Raw genomic sequence first — 19,338 nt, 5'->3', positions numbered from 1 at the left:
GGGGTATGCGCATGTCCACCCAACTATTAAGATCGACAGTGTTCCTCTCAAGTCCACGGAGAAGTTTTGTTACCTAGGAAGCATGCTTTTGCAGAATGCAGAAACAGACCATGAAATTAACCATCTCCTAGCCAAAGCCAGCTCTGCATTTGGAATGTTGCCACGCTACCTGTGGAAAGATAAGGCTGTCAAAATAAGCACTAAGCTAAAGGTTCATCAGGCTGTTGTGTTAACCACACCTCTATATGGTTATGAGGCATAAACATATTGCTGCCACCACAGGGAACTTGATCAGTGCACAATCTTTGGTCTCTTTGAAGGGTCAAATGGTGGGACCAGATTCCTAATACCAAAATCCCTAATCATTGTCGGATGTCCGGCATTCAGGGCATTCTCATACAGGTCAGCTGCATTGGTCTAGACATTTTGTTCAGATAGCTAACTTGAGAATACCCCAGGCCATATTTTATGGTTAGTTAAAGCAAGACACCCACTCTCATGATAGTCAATACAAACAGTATAAAGATACACTGAAGTCAAACTTCAAAGCACATCAGATCAATCCCAGGTACCTGGGAAGCAGCAGTCCACTACAGAGCAAGGTGGCAAGAGATTTGTCACGTGTCCATTAACTTCTTTGAAAACTATGAATAGCACAAAGCAAGGATATAACAGCCTGAAATGATCACGGTCAATTTTGTCTGTCCCCCATGCCATCTTTGTGGTATATGCATTGGTCTGATCTGCCATATATGTGTTTGTTTACTGAATCCTTGTACATTGACACTGATGTGAGACTCCATCCATATAGTTCATGTTACTTCAGCAGTAACTGTCTTTTTGCAGTCTACAGCACTTCAAGTCTTATTGAATTATGTACATTTCACCTTACAGTGAGCACTGTAAATAAATATATCAGTTAAAGTAACTCACCCTAAACCTCTGGTCTCTTATTTACTGATGTCTAGTAGCTATCAGGATTCAGTTGGCCTTAAGTGCTCTGTACAATTGCCTGAGCCAGGCGTAACAGAATTCTGACCAAATAAATTACCGGTACAAAAATGTACGTCAGATGTCTTAAAGACAGGATCTCATTTTCAACAGAAAGGCAAGGCACAAAATGTATAAGCTAATGTGGGTGCACTTTTAAAATTCTCCTTTCACTTCTACTGATGCAAATTAGAGAAACTTCATGGAGTTACACACTGGAGTAAAACTAGTGTAAATTGGGGGGGGGGGAGAAATCATGTGGTATGTACGCTAAGGCTTGGAGGCAGTTCATACAGACCTCTTTTATAATGTATTCATTCTGTTAGTTCCAAATAAACTATTCCTGACAAAGTCAGATTCAGAAGATTACCTCTCCTGAGAGCTTTACTGCATTTAGATATGTGAAATATTTCCTAACACTAATGTAAATATGGATGTAAATATCATGGACCTTATCCTGGGACCTATTCCAGCAGCTGTTCTACCAATGAAACACAGACAAAAAGATGCCCAATCAGCTGTCCAAGGATTCCCCTTGTGTATTAGAATTTCTAGGTGCCATAGGTCTGACATAGTTGCTCATGTGCCATGTTCTCCTCACAGCACCCAGATCAGTGAGTCTCTATCTCTGCCAGATCTCTGGCTGCCAGAACAGCACCTAGGGCCATGGAAAGTTGGGCATTATTTAGTGTGGCTGCCCAGTCCCTCACAGAATTACCAGGAGACCATAATGAGAGCATGAAGCCACTTTTTGCCCCTGCCCTACTTCCAGCTCCTGCACTGACCAGATAACCCAGCCACAGCAGTTTCTTACATGGAACAGGAATATTAGCCATGTATTTAATATACTTTAATCTGTCTTTTAATGAAGTGCCATGAATAAAAATGTGGTGAAGGAGCGAGAACCATGTGCTCACCCAGCTCGCCAAGGATCATCAGCAAGTGTTTGGTAGACCACCAGTGGTCCATGGACCACAGCATGGGAACCTTTGCACTAGAAGATATTTTTCCTATGACTAATGCTTTGTTTGAAAACTACTGTATGCACAGACTTTTTCCAGTAGTGTGGAATCTATGATGCAATATATCAATAGGGCACATCCATTATGTTCATTGACTAAATTAACTTTCATCATTGTGCCAGGAAGTTAGAATTCCTATGGGATAAATATTGGTACATGCAGATGGCTGGTAACAAATGGAAGCAATTACCTAAGGAACTGAGTGAATGTTTCGAAGAATGCTTTGTACAGGATGTGCAATAGACAGGTTTCATCTCTCATCAGCATTCTGGGAATTTATGAAAGTAACTCCCATTAACATGTGAAATGTATGTTTGAATTGGCTCTTCCTGTACATGAGGTGATCTCACCTCTAAAGGGCTAATGCACAAAATGCTGAGAAATAGACTAGAGAAATTTTTAAAAGGTACATAGGCTTTGATCTTACTCAAGAGAAAGTCAAACATGAATTCATCCTCCCCCCCCCCCCAGGTTTAAAGGTAAATGCTTCTGAAGCCAGCCTATAAATAAAGACAAATAAGCAACTGCAAAAAAATAATTCCTGAAGGACGTGTGTGGAGACAATCCTTTATGAAATATTTTCAGTCCAACACACATAATTAATAAATCACTGACTTAATCTGCCACATTGCTCAAGTTCTGATGGCATTTATCAGAGGAAAATAAATAAATAAATAAACTTATTCCACTGTCTGAATTTTGGTCCGTGTGTCAGACACTGATCTCCTTGATCTGTTTTCTGTATTCCCAGCTTTGCAGACACCCAGTTGAAAGTATAAGGTGGTTTGCCATATTAATTGTGCAACAGCCACATTTGCAGATTACCAGCATCGTCCTGGTCAGCAGAAGACAGACTAACTGGTTTCAAAAACTACATAAATGTTATATCCCCCACCAAAAAAACCCCCAAAACCCTACTCTAACCCTTGCCTTATTCAGCACCCCCTTTCAATTTTATGCAACAAATGAAGCAAGGGTCCTGCAGACAAGAGCAGGGGGAGTGAAGAAAAAAATAAGGAAGGGTCCTGCAGAAAAAGTGTGGCCATATTAAAAAAGGTGACTAACTTTCTGTAACTGTTGTTCTTCAAGATGTGTTATACATGTCCATCCACTCTTGGTGTGCACACACTCTGTGCACAGTTCTCAGAAATTTTTCCTTCAGTAATGCCATCAGGGTGGCTTGAGTGCCCTCTGTACTGTCTCACACCACTGTGCACCAGTATAAAGGTCTAGCAGACCCTGGCCCCCTCCGTTCCTTCTTTCCAGATGACTGATGCAGAGAGATTGCTAGGGAGGGAGGGGCATGGAATGGAAATGGGCAAAACGTTTCAAAGAATAGTTACAAAAGGTTAGTAACCCCACTCCACTCATGGTGCCTCACATGCAGTAAATGTAGGAGGAATCCGAGTTCATATACACACACACAGACTAGAGTACAACTCATCCAAATTTAGAATATCTCTAGAGTATTGAATGATGGCATAATGAGATGGGAAGATGTGAACTGAAGACCAGGCTGCTGCTCTGCATATGTCTTGAATAGGGACTCATTCAAGGAATGCCGCTGAGGCTGCTTGTGATCTTGTGGAATGTGCCGTCAGTTTGCCTGGCAGGGAAATGCCTGCCAGATCATAAACATGAATATAGGAAGTTATCCAAGATGAAAATTTGTGAAGAAATGGGGAGACCAATCATTCCGACTGCCATACCCATGAACAGTTGAATTGACAAAAAAAATTTAGTCCTATCTGTAGAAAGCCAATGCCTTTCTAATATCAAAGGTGTCAAGCTGTTGCTCTTCTCTATTGGTGTGTGGATTTGGGTAAAATGCAGATAAGTAAATTGACCAGTTAATATGAAATTTGATACCACTTGAGAGAAATCTTGGATGAGGGCATAAAAAAACCTACATAAGGTGGTTGGGATGTCAGAGTATGCAAGTCAGCCACCCTCCTGGCGGAAGTGATAGCTACCAGGAGAGACACTGTCAGAGAAAGGGGTAGTAAGGAGTACATTGCTAGAGGCTCAGAGGATGGTCCCATAAGCTTTGACGAAAGTAGGTTCAAGTCCCAAAGGGGAATAGGTTCTCTAAAGGTATAACCTTTCCAGGCCCTTCATAAACTGTATTGTCATGTCATTCAAGAATGCAGTCTGCTCTCAAGTTTACTAGCTACATGGACAGCAAGAAAAAATTAGCACAAATATATCCTGACATTCTTATATGGGCAAAACCAGAGACATGTCAATGTACAGAAAGCAAGTAGGATCCTAAAGAGCAAAACATCCACTTTAAAAAGTGGTTACACAGCAGCTGACAGTCTTTTTGGAACTACCCACTTTGACAAATAGAGACTATATCAATGTGCAGATTAACAGGTAATAACACCTACATTTTATATTGCATTTTGGATTAGTAGATGCCAAAGCATTTTAAAAGGGGTCAGTATCATTGACCCCATTTTACAGATGGGGAAACTGTGGCACAAAGAGGTGAAGTGACTTGCCACAGGTCATCCAGCAGGTGAGTGGCAGAACTGGGAATAGTACCCAGGTGTCCTGGATCCTAGTCCATGGCTCTGTCTAGTAGGGCACACCACCTCTCCACATTGATTAAGTATCAAACTGTTCACATGTCATTTGCAAGCGTCTTGCAAAGTTGCCATTTTCACAGGCAGGTATAACTGATGTGATAAAACACACACTAGACGACATGTAAAGATGTGCTATCGGTGATTATAGTGCACATATTTTTCTACTTACAGTCTCAAAGATGCAACTCTTAATAGCTTATCTAGAAAAATGTCAGAGGTGGGAAAGTATATGCTTTTCTGCAGTTTTGCAGCAACATGTTTCAACAAAACTTTTCATTGAAACCAAAAAAACCCAAAGTTGAATTTAAAACATTTCCAACAAAAAGTTGTCAAATATTTTTGGGGGTTTCAGCCAGCTCTGCAGTGAGCCAAAGTTTTTGGACAACTTAATTTTTGATAAACTGAATTTGACTTTAATTTTGAAAAAAATCTAGTACATACATATAGAACTATTCCTATTTTTTTAAAAAAATAACTTTTTCCTACCAGCTCAAGTTGGTCCTAATTATCACCTCTTGTTTGCAACTTCAGCAGAGGGAAAAGGATTGATTTGACCTCTCATCCTTCGAGGAAGTCTTTGCAGCACAGGATTTAGGCACATTGGTGGAGCAATGTGTTTGCAGGAAGTTTGTACTACCACGCCCCATGCTGTACTTACTGAGGATAAATAGGATTCAAGTCTTCAAGAGCTGTCAATATGGCACCTTCCACTATCACTAAATTATCAACATTAACCAAATACATAGATCAGAACCATCCTTGTAAAAGTACCGTTCCTTTCCTTCCTGCACCTAATTATGAGATAAAACCTTCTAAACTCTGTTGTTACCCTGGTTATTGGTCCTTGCAAGGAAAAGTAAATGTCTATTTTCAAATAGAGTTTCCAACTAGGAAAAAAATCATGCCCACTTACAAAGCTAACAATTTTGCTAATATTCATTACAAGTTACACAAAATACCCTGGCATATGGTCCTTTGCTACAGTGTACTAAAGAAAAGTAGTGTTTTGGAGAAGGAAAAACCCCATTAGATCCCACCTTGTCCCGCCAACCTCCAGGGCAAAGGGAATGGGTTAAAGACAGGAAAAGGAAGGAAAGAGGTCTACAGGGGTCAACTGATCATATCTCCATAGCATCATCATAACAGATGCTGGACTGCAATGTTTGAGCTTGGATTCTTAAGTATGATGGAGCTAGAAATCTGTTTTCAGTTGGAGACTTATGGGCAAATCCGGTTGTCCTAACCTAGAACCATAAAGACAGACTGGCCTGTGCTCAAGGACACTCCAACTGTAGAAGAGTACAAGCTCTGGCAGAAACAAACAACTCCCTTGTCTTTATATGATGTCCTCAGTGACACTTGGGAGACTATTAGCTGAACGCAAGTTTGCATAGGTATGGCCTTGCCTCAATTTCAGTTGTCCAACAAGAACAACCAGAGGCAATTCTGCTGAAAGCAAAGTCAAAGCTTCTTCTGAGAGGTCTTATTTATTAGGCTCAGATAACCTCAAAGCAGTCAGACTCAAGTTCTCTGTTCAGTGCCTCCGAACTTGCTATCAATATTTGTGGTAGTGCCCATGAGCCCCAGGGATGGGCCTGCACCTCATTGTGCTAGGTGTTGTATAAACAGAAAAAAGGCAGGAAGGTCTTTGGGGTAATGACTGTCTGCACAAACAATCCCAAATGTAAATAAACTTGCAATAAAGGGATTTAATTCTAACTATGCTAAGCATATACCCCTAAGCCTCCTAGAGAAATGAAAAGAGACAGACTGCCTTCTTAACTAGTAATGTAGCACAGCTGCCTTTGTTGTAGTGAGTCGGACTCCCAAAGAGATTCAGGTCTAGACCAAGTTTCCTGAGCTATGCAAGGAACCCCCCTTAGGCCCTCTTCTCCCCTGAATCCCATCCCATTTAGGCTTAACCACTTTATTTTATTCTGGGGCTAAGATTTATCAGACCATAAAGAACCTTTTTGAAGCCCCAAGGCAATCTATCACAACAGCTGTCACTGAGTTTGAAAATAATGGGGCTACCCGGATAGATCAGAGTCACTTTGTAGAGTGGTGCATCTCTTTGCCACACACAGTGCCCAGAGGGCCAGGACCCAGGCCAGGCACAGATGTTCCATGCAATCCCAGTTTCCCAGCCTTCCTTCTCCTTCCATTATTAATTATGATGGGTTTTGTATTTAGCAAGTGTTTTCAAGGTTTTTTTTTTCAGCTTTTTTTTTTCACAATCCAAAATGCCAAAAAAATCAGCCTTTATATATCTGGGGTCTCACATTCATCAGCATTCTTTGTTTTTTACTTTGAGAGAGAAAGACTCCTCCTGCAACTGCTTCAAAAAACAAAAAAGACCTGAGACCTGAGAGAGAGACCTAGCAAGCTACAAAAAAAGTCAAATGAGTAAAATGAAGGAACTTCAAATACAGTGTAGACAAGTCCAAGGTAATAAAAAGGAATATTTTGTACTACCTATACACATTGCAGGGTTCTAAATTAACTGGCAGAAACTAGGGCTACAAGTCCCAACAACTTCTATTTGAAGTACAATAGAAGAAAATGACTTTCATATAATGTATTGGTGAAATACATACATCTGACCAGTGAAATAGTATGTGTGCGCACACACGCATTCAATATCTCCACTGATCTCTGCTTGAGAAATTGTTTATCTATGTCACACTGCTGCTCTAATTCCTTGGGCTACTTCCACATGGCCCTTCATTGTCATCATCCTTACCTCAGGGCCTTGTCCTAATGGAGTCCCAGCAACCACCTCAGGCCTCCATCTTGTTTTCCCTAGCTTCTGACAGTGCTGCCCTGTCTGAGGCACTGAAGCTCCACCAGCCAGCCAGCCACACTCCTCCAACTCTAGCAAGGAAATAAACTAGCTTGGGTCCTGCAGCTCTTCTTATACTAGGCTGCTGGGCCCTGATTGGCTGTGTCTCACACAGCCACTCTAGGCAGCTTGGAGGACCCTCTCCACTGCCCTTTTCTTGGGAACCTTACATCAGAATATCCCACAGGTCAGTGGTTAGAGTACTATCCTGAGAAGTGATAGAGCCCTTGCGATGGGGTGTGGCAGGGCCATGAGGCCTACTGAAGGGGGCCTCAAATGGTCTGGTATACCCCATCACAAGGGGTTTATCACCTCTCAGGAGAGTACTCTAACCATTGAGCTACGGGATATTCTGATGTAAGGTTCCACTCAATCGCTCCTGTTTAAGCTGTTCCACTGTGTACAAATTACTAGGGAAACTTTGGACAGGGGAGACTGGATGCTAGGGGTACATCTAAACAGCCTGCAGTAGCAAGTCTCGAAGCCCAGGTCAATAGACTTGGGCTCATGCTACGGTGCTAAAAACAGCTGTGTTGAAGTTGCTGCTCAGGCTGTGAAGCCGAGCTCCCTCCCTAGGCTTCAGAGCCCAAGCTGTAACATCTACAACGTTATTTTTAGTTCTGTAGTGTGAGCCCCCTGAGCCCAAGTCTGTCGACTGGGGCTCTGAGACTCTGCCACTTGCTGTGTAGACGTACCTTAAGTCCCCTGCCCCCTGCCCCCCCCGCAGCTGGGTGCCCTCACCACCAAACCACAGCATCTGCATTAAAAACAGACAAACCTTTCTTTCCTTTTACCCAAGCACCTGCAGTCCCCTCACAATTACTTGTATCAAGCAAATAAACTTAATGTGTATCTGGAACATTTTATTAAACACAAGAACATACAATCAAATCTAATTATAGCATGACCAATTATTCTGAATTATATGGCTTTACTGGCCATGATTGCACACTGAACGAAACATCTGTAGCCTAAACAATAAAATTGACACAAACAATTAAATTGTTTAAAGAACATGCAACTCTGTACAAAACAAAATCAATTACAAATAAATCTTGAGAGGAAAATAGCCAATGCAGACCTTGCTGGTTCTTAACCAGCTCTGAAACTGTTCCCCTGTCACATTCAGCCTCACCCCAAGCCTTACATCCTGCCTAGAAATTTCAGATTTGTTGTTGTTCTGACAGGACCAGAAAATGATATAGAAAATGTTTTTGCTCTGCTGGTCACCTCCATATGTGTGGCTGTTTGATATGTCAATACAATGACCAGCAACCACCACAGCTGTAATGGGCTTGTGGTATTCCACTAGCTGTCAAGAGCCTCTTTAGTGCAAAGAACCTCGGTATGGAGCCAAGAAGAGGGGAATTATACAAAGAGCAGTAAATCATTGCCACTGTCTCTGAAAACAGAACATTTGCATTCATTTAATAGTACTCTTATTTGTAGTATTGAGAAGCAATGTTAGAAGTCTAATATCTACACTGGAATTCTACAGTAGTCTGACTATATTTTAGATTCTTTTGGATGAGATGTAAAATCCAGGTTCTGACCACTTATACTGGAGTATGAAAAGTTTCTGGATTATTCAGCATTCCTAGATTGCTTCTAGTTTCAACTGGATATGAGATTCTTTTTCATTTCATGTATTAGGCCCCTATCCTACAAGATGTTCCATACAGACAACTGCAAAAATGCAGTCGCACCAGGGAGCACAGAGGGGGTATTTAAAATGAGCTGATGATAAAATAGAATGTTCTTAAAAATCCCCAGTGACAGAGATTCTACAACCTCCCTAGGCAATTTGTTCCAGTATTTAACTATCCTGACAGTTAGGAAGTCTTTCCTAATGTCCAAGCTGAACCTCCCTTGCTTCAATTTAAGCCCATTGCTTCTTGTTCTATCTGTAGAGGTTAACAAGAACAATTTTTCACCCTCCTCCTCCTTTTTATATACTTGAAAACTGTTATGTCCCATTTCATTCTTTTCTTCCCCAGACTACACAAACCCAGTTTTTTCAATATTTCTTCCTAGGTCATATTTTCTAGACCTTTAATCATTTTTGTTGCCCTCCTCTGAACCCTTTCTAATTTGTCCACATCCTTCCCAAAATGTTGCACCCAGAACTGTACACAATACTCCAGCTGAGTATTAATGCAGAATAGAGCAGAAAAAAATACTTCTCGTGTCTTGCTTACAACACTCCTGCTAATACATCCCAGAATGATGTTAGCTTTTTTTGCAATCGTGTTTAGCTTGTGATCCACTATGACCCCCAGATCCCTTTCTGCAGTACTCCTTCCTAGGCAGTCATTTCCCATTTTGTATGTATGCAATTGATTGTTCCTTCCTAAGTGGAGTACTTTGTATTTGTCCTTATTGAATTTCATCCTATTTACTTCAAGTCATTTCTCCAATTTTTTGTCCAGATTATTTTTAATTTTAATTCTATCCTCCAAAGCACTTGCAACCCCTCCTAGCTTGGTATTGTCTGCAAACTTTATAAGTGTACTCTCTATTCTATGTATTAACTAAATCATTTATGAAGATGTTGAACAGAACCAGACCGAGGACCGATCCCTGCAGGACCCCACTTGCTATGCCCTTCCAGCTTGACTGTGAATCACTGATAACTACTCTCTGGGAACGATTTTCCAACCAGTTATGCACCCACCTTATAATAGCTCCATCTAGGCAATATTTCCCTAGTTTGTTGATGAGAAGGTCATGTGAGACAGTATCTAAAGTCAAGCTATACCACATCTACTGCTTCCCCCTATCCACAAGACTTGTTATTCTTGATATTTAATTTCTTAACTGAAAGTGGTTTATGAGCTGATTTTTACTCCTGTTTGAAATACATATTCTCCTAATTTAACTCTTATTAAAAGTATGATTTTTAGCCTAAAGGGAAATATAAACACAGACAACATGAGCAAGGTGGCAGAAGAGTTATACAAATTAAGTAGTTATCTACACACAGACAGTGATTTAAGAAAATAACTACATATAAAATATGTTTGTGTCTATATAAGTGAGCTGCCTGTAAATTTGTTTTTAACTATGCAGAAGAACTCATCCTCTATATCTATTGCAGTGTACAGATTTTAGTGTACTGTCTTGGTTTACATCCTATGGTGTCATACAATTTCACAAGCAACATACTTGTGAGTCTACTACTATTTTCATGCTATCATATAGAGTCTGTGCAGTATGGAGGATATTACACAGTAACTGCTTGAAGTGGTGGTGGCAACACATTTTGATACAATAGGAGACTCTCTCCATTCTATGTCAGCTTTGAACCTATAGCCCAGCAGAGCTCTAAAGGGACTTGATACTATGTGTGGTGGGGGGATTCTTCTCTTTTGGATGAGATGAAAATGAGGTCCTGATCATTTGTGATGATTAAGAATTCTTATTGTAGTTTTCATATTAACAGGGGTATTCACTCCACATTCTAGTTAAATTCCAGTTCTGGTCATTACATTCTTCCTACCTTAAATAAAAATCCCACTATCATAGAATCATAGAACTGGAAGGGACCTTGAGAGGTCATCTAGTCCAGTCCCCTGCAATCAAGACAGGACTAAGTATTATCTAGACCATCTCTGACAAGTGTTTGTCAACCTGCTCTTAAAAATCCCCAATGATAGAAATTCCACAAACTTCCTAGGCAATTTATTCCAGTGCTTAACTCCTCCGACAGTTAGGAAGTTTCTCCTGATGTCCAACCTAAATAGCCCTTGCTGCAATTTAAGCCTGTTGCTTCTTGTCCTTTCATCAGAGGTTAAGAAGAACAATTTTTCTCCCTACTCCTTGTAACAACCTTTTATGTACTTGAAAACTGTTATCATGTCCCCTCTCATTCTTCTCTTCTCCAGACTCATTTTTGTTGCTCTTCTCTGGACTTTCTCCAATTTGTCCACATCTTTCCTGAAAAGTGGCACCCAGAACTGGACACAATACCCCAGTTGAGGCCCAATCAGTGTGGAGTAGAATGGAAGAATTACTTCTCGTGTCTTGCTTACAATACTCCTGCTAATACACCCCAGAATGATGTTTGCCTTTTTTGCAACAGCGTTACACTTTTGACTCATATTTAGCTTGTGATCCACTATGACCGTCAGATCCCTTCCTAGGCAGTCATTTCCCATTTTGTATGTGTGCAACTGATTGTTCCTTCCTAAGTGGAGAACTTTGCATTTGTCTTTATTGAATTTCATCCAATTTACTTCAGACCATTTCTCCAGTTTGTCCAGATCATTTTGAATTTTAATCCTATCCTCGAAAGCACTATAAGAACATAAGAATACATGTAGATGTTTCTCTTCAGGTCCTCTCTTGTGCCATGAGGTTGGCACAAAATGATTGCCATGTTCCATCCCCAAAGAATTGCCTTTTAGGGACAGGTAAATGATCAACATGGCCCAGATCCAGGGACACTTACTCATAAGAGGAACACCACACTCCATAAATGGGGTTCAAAGGTACTGTTCAAGACCGGTAAGCATATTAGAATCTGGCCCTACATGAGCAGTCTATCAAAAGTCTAGGATCCTTCAAGATAAAAGGTGCTGAATAAATGGAGGTAATTTTTATTACTTGTCTGAGTTTAGCACTGTAAGCAAGGTAGATGAGGTTTTCAAAAAAGATGTATTCTCTTTCAGAGAAATTAGGCTAACAATCAATTTTTAGCATACTTGTGATTTTCAGGATATTCCCTTCCTGTCCTAAAAATAATTATGGGTGTGAAACAATTTTCAAAGCCATATGATCTAAATATATAAACCTAGTGCTAGAATATCTTTTTTGAGGTGAGGAGACCACATCTGTACACGGTATTCGAGATGTGGGCGTACCATGGATTTATATAAGAGCAATAACATATTCTCAGTCTTATTCTCTATCCCCTTTTTAATGATTCCTAATATCCTGTTTGCTTTTTTGACTGCCTCTGCACACTGCGTGGACACCTTCAGAGAACTATCCACGATGACTCCAAGATCTTTTTCCTGACTCATTGTAGCTAAATTAGCCCCCATCATATTGTATGTATAGTTGGGGTTATTTTTTCCAATGTGCATTACTTTACATTTATCCACATTAAATTTCATTTGCCATTTTGTTGCCCAATCACTTAGTATTGTGAGATCTTTTTGAAGTTCTTCACAATCTGCTTTGGTCTTAACTATCTTGAGCAGTTTAGTATCATCTGCAAACTTTGCCACCTCACTGTTTACCCCTTTCTCCAGATCATTTATGAATAAATTGAATTCAGATCTGAGCAAATCCAAAAATTATTAATTTCCAGACCCAGATCCAATAACCATGCCCTGTGCCAGATAAGAAAATTCCAAAATAAATTTATCACTTTCACCATTCTAAGCAGAAAGCTTCAAAATGTTCTCAGAGGGATCTGAATAAAGACTGTGTGCTAAAAGATATCTAAGATATATGCCAGATTTTGAAAGAAGAGAGAGAACTTATTGGCTAGATGTCTGACTAATAAATATTTATAGGTAACCTGAATTACACACTTCACAAGGTTGTAAACCCAACCTAGTTTGCTTTTAGAAATTACACATTGCTTATTTTTATTTCTTTTATTGCATGTTTTAGAGTCTGAAATTTTCAGGAGACACAGTAAATCCCATTTGGATAGACATTAGGAATATTAATGTTTGCCAGTATTTTTTGCACATTTACTGTGTCACAGACTTCTTGGGCAGTATGTAGAATATATAATGATTGGTAGAATATTTTTCCAGGTGTAAAGTGTGACTGGGTGCCATACTGAGAATGTCACAGTGAGAGCAGACTGCAAGAATAAGGGCAGACAATCCTTAAGAACCGGTGATTTATTCTATAATTAGATTCACCAAGCCAGTAACAAAAGAGCCAGTTAACCAGAAGCCAAACACAGTCCCCTTTAGGAATTCCAGCTCTTGACTCCCATCCAGACAAACAGGTCTAACAGAGGTTACTGAAAACCCATTTCACCATATGTAAGGTTCTCACTAATCACAAAGGATCAAACACTTATCCCCAGGTCAATCTGAAATCTTACCCAAATACACCATCTCAGCCAATCCTTAGTAAACTAACTAAAGACTGTTTGTCTCAAGACTGTAGTAGTGATGGAATAGACTGCTGGCTTGCAAAAGTCTCTCTGGTAACTTCCGAAAGATTGGCAGGTCCTCAGTCCATAATACAAGATACTCCTTTTTGTTGTAAATCCACAGTCCAGAGAATTAGAGCAAGAAATAGGCAAAATGGAGATGCCTCCAGTGTCCTTTATATCCTTCACCATGTGCATGGAAATTTACTGCCCAAACAAAGCCCACAGCCCCTGTGTATGGAAAGTTAGTGGCCCAAAATGGAGTCCATGGTCACATGAGCATATCATACACCCCTACATGTTTTGCTGACTCATAGTGGGTGGCCATTGGCTCCTCACTGTCTGACGCATCCACAGGAAAGGCCTACTGGGTGAGATGAGATTCTTCAATAGCCTATTGCAAGAGTAGAGTGTCCTTAATGGGATACCAGCATATAACTGTCTAGCCCTAATATAAATCTATCTGGGGGGGTGTTACCCAGGAATACAACACATGTTTAAGATTCAAGTACATAGTCAATATTCATAACTTCAGATAGAAAGATGATACATACATATAAACAAGATAATCATACTTAGCATTCTTAACTTTATTATTAATACCTTAAATGTCATACTTTGTACAAGATTTATGGTAATCATGTAACAATGGTGATATAAATGGTCACCTTTCTTATACACAGCATCACAAAGTGTGTAAGAATAACACATCAGATTTATAATTACTCTGCTGTAGACTGAAATAGTTGCACCGCAAAAATTTTGGAGAGCAGCAACACTGCATGTTCCCAGAACTAGCTCAGAATTTTATTTACACATATTGTTAAACAGCCTGCATATTGAGCTATTTATGAATCTACTCCTAAGAATGGAGAATGATAAATTGGTAAGGTTAAATCTGGGTAGCATATATCACTTGGAATATTTAAAATTAGACTGGAAAAAATCCCAGAGCTCGGGATGATTCCCCATTCTTCATTGTTTAGGAGGGGGATAGATTAAATTAAATCAAATCAAAGGGGGCCTTTCCACGTGGATCTCATTGTAGGATTGGGGCCTTAGAGTATAATCCATGAAAGGATTTAGACATTGCAATGCAAAGCCCCATATCAGAATATCTCATAGCTCAGAGGTTAGCACACCACCACCACCTCCACCTCCTGGATTAATGAGGACCAATATAGTAGACTCCTGCTCCATGGTAGATAGGTGTCTGGACCTAGAGTGAGGCAGAAATGCTCATGCCCACAGCCAAAAAGTGAGATGCCTAAGGAATTTTTACTTTGAAAAACAGTCGCTGAGTGAGTTTAGCCCTACAGGGTTTAGCGAGAGTTTTGTGGATTGCAATGGGGATGTAGGCACCTAAAAATGGGATTTAGGCACCTAAATCTGGGTTTAAGTGACTAAGTAACTTTGTGGATTGCACCCTTAAAGACCACAATTTTATTAGATATTAAACATATCTAAACTTATTAAGATATATTTAAATATATTAAATGAACATATATTTAAGAACTAGCTGGAGATAGGGCTAATGTCCTCATCCAATCACCACACTAACTGGACATGATTGAGTGTCTTGGTACCAGAGAGGTCTAGGGTGTGGATAAAGCTTGCAGAAAGTCTGACCGCCCTTGGTGCTTGGTTCATACACATTAACTTACTATCAGAAGAGATAAATTAATACAAAATGGAACAAAAACCAGTTGTAAAATTGAAAGTCATCTGAGTTAAATATGAACAGAGACAAAAGCAACAACAGTGGATATAAAGGCCAAAATTTTCAAAAAAATAGGGCCTAATATTAGGCCCTAAATCTACACTTAGGCACCTAACTCTGTCTTGATTTTCAAAAATGCTGAGCACCTGGTAGTTGACATTAACTTCTATGGGAGCCACCAGGTGCTGAGTATGTTCGAAAATCAAGTCATTTATTTGGGTGCCTAAATATGGATTTAGAAGCCTAACTTTCAGCAGCTATTTTTTGAAAACTTTTGATCAGAATCCTGAAAACATTGAGTAGAAGGGTGCTTTTTTATTATTTCTCTATAAAAATAAGGAAATGTAATCATTAACAAAGCAAAGAAATTATGAATGAAATCTAATGTTGTCTACCAATATAGGCAGGTGGGGGGTGGAGTTTTTTGGGGGGTGGGTTCTAGATGGCATGAGTGACATTATTGGCCCACTGGGAGGATTTGAGGACTGGCCCTAAGGTAAATTGAGTTTGAGACCCCCTGGCATAGAGTGTTGGGGTTGTTAGGGATTGTCTTGTTTTGGCCTTGTTTTGAAATGGGATTAGCTTGATTTTGGGCTTATTGTGAAAGTCAGGGTGCTTATTTACCACGTGAAAGTTGGCAACAGTGCTCCTTGGGTAGCAGGGCTCATGCTTCAGTTTCAGCCCTGAGTGGCAGGGCTCAGATTATAGGCCCCCGAGTTTTGGTCCCCACTCCTGGGGTTGTGTAGTAATTTTTGTTGTCAGAAGGGGGTCGCAGTGCAATGAAGTTTGAGAACCCCTGATCTATACCACACCATCTTGCATTCGTTACAAGTATAGAGATGGTATTTTGCTACCAAGCATGTTAAAGCTCTCTCTCTCTCCACACTCAGACTGTCACCTGCATTGTCATCTTAGCCTCTGTTCAAAACTACAAAACTTGTGCTTTCAGACTGGATGCTGAAGCCATTACAGTGAATTCTGCGAGGTTAGAGGAACAAAAGAGCAAACAGGAAATATATGCTGTCTGCCCATTTACAATTCACTTCAGAGAGGCACAATCTCCCAGGGAGGAAATTTCTCAAGTGTCAGTGCCCACATTTAAAATGTTTCCTTGGTTTGGGTTTCTCCCAACCCATGCCCCAAAGATTCTGGGGGAGCTGGAGGGGTATGTGTGTGCGGAGAGGGAGATGTATTGCAAATGTTCTCAATGCAAGAGGGATTCAGACTTCTCCAGATAATGTGGGCTGTCATAGCAATTGGCAAACACTCTTGTAACTGTGATTATGTTTTATGCAGACAATTATTTAATGAGATTTAGGGATTCAATATAAATCAGTGTTTATTGACAACAGGGCTCCTAGCAATAAATATTATTAATATACACCTGCAAGAGTTTTTACTTTGTTCAGGCTTTGACTATATTTTCTCTTGCATTTGTAGATGTTGTATTACGAACAGAGAGCGCCTCAGTTAATAAAACTAAAAAGACCTGATCCTCGGTGTAAATTGGCATTGCTCCATGATGGAGTTATGTGGATTTATACCAGCTTAGGATGTGACTTGAAATATTTAATTAATTAAAAAAAAAAAAACCTCTTAAAACCAAATTAATGTAATTCAGGTTTCAAAAGAGAATGCAACATCAACAAAGAACTGTGTGGATTCCCACATAAATACCTCAGTAGATCAGGGTGCAAAGGAGCTATGGTTCAGCTAAGGAATGTTATTTTTAAGCACTTACATGGTGACATCTGTCACTGTGGAATCTAAGTGCCAGTATTGTCTGCCTCTTCATTTCATCAAACAGAGTGGTAAAGCTAAATTTCCCAAGCATAAAAGCAATTCTGCATTCATGTTTATGACAGGATAGTCACCACTCTGCCCTTCAGAAAGTCTAGTTCTATAGAGATTGCAGGATTCTACAACAATGCAAACTGGCAATTGGTTTTGCCTTTGTACTTATCCCCATATTGTGGTGTTACCTACAAAAACTGAGGCGTTTGAATGGAAAAACTGGTAACCCTCAAAAGGATGATAAACAAGAAAAAAAAAGTGGTCTAGGAAAAATAATTTTTGGCTCATGGAAGATGTGGGAAACATTTCCATCATTTAGTATCATTAATTTTTAACCTCATCTATGAAGGTTTGTGCAAGTGATACAATTTAATGAGGGCACTTGCTCTATGAATACTGATTCTTAGAGGCCTCCATAGAGCCATCCTAAATCCTACCCCTTTAACAGCATCACTCTTTTATAAAGATGGAAACACAGTGTCAATACTTGTGGAAACTGATGAATGGATTGAGAAAGAGTAAGGTAATAACCCTAGGTCTGCATCTTGGACTTTCAGGGTTTTGTTGTTGTTGTTGTTTTGTTTTTTTTAAAAGATGAAAGCCTGGATTTTCCCCCAAAGTCTGGGGGTGGATCTGCAACTTTAGCAGGTGATCTTTAGATTCATTGGGTATAGGAAAACCAAATCTAATTTTAAGCAGTTTGCTGATAGTGGTCACATGGAATGGGGGGAGGTCATCATTCGGTAGGGAAGGGACAGCCTTACAGTTGGGCAGCCACCCAGGGCCCATGGTCAGGGGGGTGCTGTGGTCCCCTCCCCATCCACAGACAGCCCAAGGCCCCTTGAACCGCTGAGCACTGGGCCTGGAGCTGCGAAGAAGCAGGCCTGGGGCCAAGAAGTTGGGGGGTGGCACCACCAGTGAAACTGGGGGCCAGGGACCATGTCCCCCCACTTTTTAACAAGGGCATAGTTTGGGGAGAAGAAGGGGTATTGCCTCCCAAACTGCAAGTCTCAGGCAGGCACAGAGTGATGCTGGATCAGGCTACACTTTGTGGCAGAGGCAAAACAGAGCCTCTGCCAGCACCACTGCACGTCTGCCTGAGGCTTGCAGTTACTCTCCCAAACTACTCCCATGTTAAAAAGTGGGCAAGCATGGCTCCCTGGCCTCCCCAGTTCCACTGCCATTTGCTGGGGCACCCTGCTGGGACCTCCTACGATGTGCTGGGCTCCAGCTGCTAGTCCCAGATGGGCTAGAGAGGGATGGAACTTCCTCTTCTCTTGCAGGGGCTGCTCCCAGGGCCAGGTCAGACCCACTTCTGTGAATCTCCCCCTGCTGCAAGAAGCTCCGTGGCTGCTTCCTGTATAATGAGCCCTCTCCCCATGGCTGGGAGTGGGCAGGAGGCGGGGGGGGGGGGGGTAGAGCCCTAATTATGGTGTGTTTTAAAAGTTTTCTTACAGTTTGCAGGCATTTCACTCCTGTGGCAGTTCCTTTTAATTTCCATTGAACTAGCTTACTCCTTTTTGTGTAGCTCCCCTTTTTGAAGTTAAATGCTATTGTGGTGGACTTCTTTGGTATTTCTCCCCCATCGCGGATCAGGCACACCCCATTCCCTTTTGGGATGGGTCATCATAGGCCCACGGCCAAGTCTGCACGACCCCGCCGGGTCTCAGAGTAACATGGCCTAATAGCCAAAGTCAATCTACTCACTCTTTCTATCTGGGCAGGGTGGGCTTGCAGTCAGAGTCCCTATCACCACCCTGTCTATCAGGGCTGTGCAGCCTAGCAACCAGAGTCAATAGAGAGAGTCAATAGGGTTGCCCTCACAATCAGGGCTGCACAGCCTAGCGGCCAGGCAGTAGAGCTGCCTGCACGATCAGGGCTGTGCAGCCTAGCAGACAGAGTCAACAGAGCTGCCCTCACGATTGGGGCACTGCAGCCTAGCTGCCAGAGTTAATAAGGCTGGTGAGGCAGGCCACCACCCCTGGGTGAGTGGCAGCCAGGATAGAGAGACTCAGGCCCTCCCTCTCCACCGGGTCCCAATCCAGGGCCCTGTCAGTGGGAGGGTTGCCTGCACCCAGCTCAGCAGGGATCCAGCCAAAACACACCAGGCTAAGTCTCCAGTTCTCCAACCATTTCCCCACAAAGATTCCCTGGGTTACTTCCTATCCACTTCTCCACAGCTTGTGGTCTCGTGGTTCCCCTGGTTTCTCCTCCCTCTGTGGCGGCTGAAGCCTGGGAGTCAGAGGTTACTGCTGTCT

At 41.3% G+C, this 19,338-nt stretch overlaps 1 long non-coding RNA gene across 1 annotated transcript in view; it reads right to left on the bottom strand.

The window, feature by feature from the left end:
* Window positions 1–7,472, bottom strand: part of LOC120392846 — a 56,298-nt gene extending 48,826 nt beyond the window's left edge. Inside the window, exon 1 of the long non-coding RNA XR_005591806.1 lies at window positions 7,347–7,472. This is a non-coding gene — a long non-coding RNA (uncharacterized LOC120392846). The remainder of the gene's footprint in view (window positions 1–7,346) is intronic.
* Window positions 7,473–19,338: the final 11,866 nt, after the last annotated feature.

This window comes from Mauremys reevesii, linkage group 1, assembly GCF_016161935.1.
Source record: "Mauremys reevesii isolate NIE-2019 linkage group 1, ASM1616193v1, whole genome shotgun sequence".
In the NCBI taxonomy this organism is placed as follows: Eukaryota; Metazoa; Chordata; order Testudines; family Geoemydidae; genus Mauremys; species Mauremys reevesii.
The sequence above is the reverse complement of the archived record's forward strand: the minus strand, read 5'-3'. Positions and strand labels throughout refer to the sequence as shown.